Source organism: Vicia villosa, linkage group LG5, assembly GCF_029867415.1.
Source record: "Vicia villosa cultivar HV-30 ecotype Madison, WI linkage group LG5, Vvil1.0, whole genome shotgun sequence".
NCBI classification, from domain to species: domain Eukaryota; kingdom Viridiplantae; phylum Streptophyta; class Magnoliopsida; order Fabales; family Fabaceae; genus Vicia; species Vicia villosa.
In genome coordinates this window covers 112110062-112115618 of record NC_081184.1, presented here as the reverse complement: position 1 = coordinate 112115618, position 5557 = coordinate 112110062, and positions in this window count along the sequence as shown.

Here is a 5557-nt window from a genome sequence, read left to right as displayed (position 1 = left end):
ACACCATGTTTTATAAAACATGGGCATCCCTTATGGTATAAGTCTCATTCCTTTGTATAAAATTAGGTTTTTCATTGTATATACGCCTATCTTTTTATACCTCGATCAATTTGATTTAAACCCTCGAATAACAAATCAAAAATTAGGGTTTTCTTCAAATCTTCCTGGGCCTCCTTCAAGGTATAAGTCCCAACCCCTTTTGTAAATATTTGTTTACATAGCTTTGAATAAATTCATTGGGCCTCTCCCCGGGTATAAGTCCCAATTCCCGTGTACATAACCTTTTTTGACAAGCCGTTCATCCTTAAAGGTATATTTCCTTCATAAACTCCAATGTACACACACACACTTTGTCATATATGTACTTGTTCATATACTTGTTCATGTTTGTTCATATACTTGTTCATACTTGTTCGTATGCTTGTTCATGTTATATATGTCTGTTCAACTTAGTACAACACTAGGTTCCCCATAGCCTCCTATTGGGCTTCGTGCAAAGAATCTCCCTTAGCTAGGTTAGGACATAGAGTATGGTTTCCCGGTGAAATCGCTCTAAGAGCTCAAACCAACTATACCATGCCTCCTCTTGGGCTTCATACAAACGACTTGTCCCTCCCATAGCCTCCTCTTGGGCTTACAATGCAAGGACCCTCGATTGTCCCTCCCATAGCCTCCTCTTGGGCTTACAATGCAAGGACCCTCGGATAGCCTCCTCTTGGGCTTCGTACAAGGACCCACGGGCTTCTTAAAAGCATCCCTATATCCAAATCAAATACCCTAGGAGATTAGACACATATCATCTCTATGATAGGAGTATCTCTTCTATATCATCACAATTAATCAATCAAACCTTTTGCCACAAGGCTGGCTAATCAATCAAACCTTTTGCCACAAGGCTGGCTTATCAAAACTTTTTGTCACAAGGCTGGCTTATCAAAAGTTTTTGCCACAAGGCTGGCTTATCAAAACTTTTTGCCATAAGGCTGACTTATCAAAACTTTTTGCCACAAGGCTGGCTAATCAAACTTGTTTTTGCCACAAGGCTGGCTAAATAAAACATCTTTATCATTCTAAGAACCATAAGTGGCACAGCCCAGGTCTTATAATGAAAAGATTCAATCAAAAATCAAACAGATGTATGTGATGAAATAGATTAGATACATCGAGCATTTAGATGACATTTGTCTCTTATCCTTTGCTTCCACTAGCATAAGTGGGAACTACGATTGCTCTGACTTTCTCAACATCCCTTTGAGAATACGTAGGCACAAGGTCGTATCCTTGGAGAGCAAACTTCTATCTCCCTCAAACCACTCAAACTTTAGCACCCGTAGACCCCGAGCTATAGATGCTCTGATTCCCTCTAAGGGATATGTATGCAGAAGATCGCGATGATCTTTGCGAGCATAATCAAACAAACGCCTTAGGTCCCACCTATCTCACAACAGAAAACCTCCCCAATAGCATGTTAGAACAAGATTTGTTCTTATCAATTATCTTAGTTTTGATGATAACAATAATATGAATTTTGCTTAAGATAATATGGTACTCTAATCCAATGCAATTTCCCTTTCAGGAAATATATAAAGAGTACGCATAATTCAGCGCTCAGAAGTTGTGTCTCAAATGGTTCAGCATGCAACATCAGAACATGGTCTGGCAAGACATCAGAAGATGGTCGAAGCAGAATCAGAACATGGGTCTATGGAAGCATCAGAAGAACATGAGATCAGAAGCACTGAAGATCAGAAGATGGTATCACGCAACAGAAGCACTTCAAGGTCAGAAGATCAGAAGATGCTATGCACCAAGCTGTTTGACTCTGATGATATTCAAACGTCGTATTCACAAACATCAGATCAGAAGGAAGTACAGGTGGCAGTCTACGCTGACTGACAAAAGGAACGTTAAAGCTACTAAAGGCAACGTCAGTAGACACAGCGTGAACAAGGCTCGAGGTAGTTGAAAAAAGCGTATAACATTAAATGCAATGCTGTACGGAACACGCAAAGCATTAAATGCACTCAACGGTCATCTTCTCAACGCCTATAAATATGAAGTTCTGATGAGAAGCAAGGTTAACGATTCTGCACCAAAACATCTCATATCAAACTTGCTGAAACGCTGTTCAAATCTAAACTCAGAATCTTCATCTTCATCAAAGCTCACTACATTGCTGTTGTAATATCTTAGTGAGATTAAGCTTAAACGTTAAGAGAAATATCACAGTTTGTGATTATAGCTTTTAAGAAGCATTTGTAAACTCTTGAATAGATTACATTAAGTTGTAAGGAACTAGAGTGATCGTGTGATCAGTATACTCTAGGAAGTCTTAGCAGTTGGCTGAGCAGTTTGTAACTAGAGTGATCAGGTTGATCAGTAGACTCTAGAAAAGTCTTAGAAGTTGTCTAAGCAGTTGTTCCTGGAGTGATCAAGTTGTGATCAGAATACTCTAGAAGACTTAGTCGTGGACTAAGTGGAAAACCATTGTAATCCGTGCGATTAGTGGATTAAATCCTCAGGTTGAGGTAAATCATCTCTGCGGGGGTGGACTGGAGTAGCTTCGTTAACAGTGAACCAGGATAAAAATAATTGTGCAATTTATTTTTATCGCTCAAGATTTAAAGTCACACTTATTCAATCCCCCCCTTTCTAAGTGTTTTTCTATCCTTCAATTGGCATCAGAGCGCCGGTTCTAAGGTGCAAGCACTTAACCGTGTTTAGAAAAGATTCAGGAAGAGAAAAACGCTTCAGTAAAAGATGGTTGATGAAAGTGAAAAGTCTACACCTACACCTGCATCTACATCTGGCTCTGCTGAGCAATACAACGGTAACAATGGTTATACTAGACCGCCGGTATTTGATGGTGAAAACTTTGAATACTGGAAAGATAAACTGGAAAGTTACTTTCTGGGTCTAGATGGTGATCTATGGGATCTTCTGATGGATGGTTACAAACATCCAGTAAATGCCAGTGGCGTAAAGCTGTCAAGGCAAGAAATGAATGATGATCAGAAGAAGCTTTTCAGGAATCATCATAAATGTAGAACTGTTTTGCTGAATGCTATCTCTCATGCTGAGTATGAGAAGATATCTAACAGGGAAACGGCCTATGACATATATGAGTCCTTGAAAATGACTCATGAAGGAAATGCTCAAGTCAAGGAGACTAAAGCTCTAGCCTTAATCCAGAAGTATGAAGCCTTTAAGATGGAGGATGATGAAGACATTGAAAAGATGTTTTCGAGATTTCAAACTCTGACTGCTGGATTGAGAGTTCTTGACAAAGGATACACCAAGGCTGATCATGTAAAGAAGATCATCAGAAGCTTACCCAGAAGATGGGGTCCGATGGTGACTGCATTCAAGATTGCGAAGAATCTGAATGAAGTTTCTCTGGAAGAGCTTATCAGTGCCTTGAGAAGTCATGAGATTGAGCTGGATGCAAATGAGCCTCAAAAGAAAGGTAAATCTATTGCATTAAAATCTAATATCAAGAAATGCACTAACGCTTTTCAGGCCAAAGAAGAAGATCCTGAAGAATCAGAATCTGAAGAAGAAGATGAACTGTCCATGATTTCCAGAAGGGTAAATCAACTCTGGAAGAGCAAGCAAAGGAAGTTCAGAGGCTTCAGAAGTTCAAAGAGATTTGAACATGGAGAATCTTCTGATGACAGAAGATCTGACAAGAAGAAGGTCATGTGCTATGAATGCAATGAGCCTGGACACTACAAGAATGAATGTCCAAATCTTCAGAAGGAAAGTCCCAAGAAAAAGTCTCATAAGAAGAAAGGTCTTATGGCAACCTGGGATGAGTCAGAAGATGATTCAGAAGATGAGCAGGCCAACTGTGCGCTGATGGCGACAGAAGATGACGGATCAGAATCTACATCAGAATCAGATTCTGAAGAGGTATTTTCTGAACTTACTAGAGATGAGTTAGTTTCCGGTCTAACTGAACTTCTGGAAATCAAGTCTCAGATTAGTATCAAATACAAAAAGCTGAAAAAGCTATTTGAATTTGAAACAAAGAAGCTTGAGTTGGAAAATTCTGAATTAAAAGAAAAACTTTTAAAATTATCCAATAATGTTGGATCTCCTTCTGATTCAGAAAAATCCACTCCTAGTCTAAACCATATTCTGAAAGAATATGATTTAAGTTTCAGGAAGTTCTTATCTAGAAGTATTGGCAGAAGTCAGCTAGCTTCTATGATATATGCTGTGTCTGGAAACAAAAGAGTCGGCATTGGTTATGAGGGTGAAACCCCATACAAACTTGAACCTGTTGATGAAATGAAACTCACATACAAGCCATTGTATGATCAGTTCAAGTATGGCCACTCTCATGATATTAGGCACACTTCACATGCTCAAAGTTTTCACATAACACACACCAAAAAGCATGTGACACAACCTAGGAAATATCATGAAACTCACATTAAAAATTATCATGCTGTTCCTCCTATTGCTTATAATGTTAAACCCAAGTTCAATCAGAACTTGAGAAAATCTAACAAGAAAGGACCCAAAAAGATGTGGGTACCTAAGGATAAGATTATTCCTATTGCAGATATCCTTGGCTGCAAGAAGGACAAAGCACAACATGTCATGGTACCTGGACTCTGGATGCTCGCGACACATGACAGGAAGAAGGTCTATGTTCCAAGACCTGGTGCTTAAGTCTGGAGGAGAAGTCAAGTTTGGAGGAGATCAGAAGGGCAAGATAATTGGCTCTGGAACTATAAAGTCTGGTAACTCTCCTTCCATTTCTAATGTACTTCTTGTAGAAGGATTAACTCATAACCTCTTATCTATCAGTCAATTAAGTGACAATGGTTATGATATAATCTTCAATCAAAAGTCTTGCAAGGCTGTAAATCAGAAGGATGGCTCAATCCTATTTACAGGCAAGAGGAAGAACAACATCTATAAGACAGATCTGCAAGATCTTATGAGTCAGAAGGTGACTTGTCTTATGTCTGTTTCTGAAGAGCAGTGGGTCTGGCACAGGAGATTAGGTCATGCTAGTTTGAGAAAGATCTCTCAGATTAACAAACTGAATCTTGTCAGAGGACTCCCTAATCTGAAATTCAAATCAGATGCTCTTTGTGAAGCATGTCAGAAGGGCAAGTTCTCCAAACCTGCATTCAAGTCTAAGAATGTTGTTTCTACCTCAAGGCCATTAGAACTCTTGTACATTGATCTGTTTGGACCAGTCAAAACAGCATCTGTCAGAGGAAAGAAATATGGATTAGTCATCGTAGATGATTATAGTCGCTGGACGTGGGTAAAATTCTTGAAACACAAGGATGAGACTCATTCAGTGTTCTTTGATTTCTGCATTCAGATTCAATCTGAAAAAGAGTGTAAAATCATAAAGGTCAGAAGTGATCATGGTGGTGAATTTGAGAACAGATCCTTTGAAGAGTTCTTCAAAGAAAATGGTATTGCCCATGATTTCTCTTGTCCTAGAACTCCACAACAAAATGGAGTTGTAGAGCGAAAGAATAGGACTCTGCAAGAAATGGCCAGAACCATGATCAATGAAACCAATATG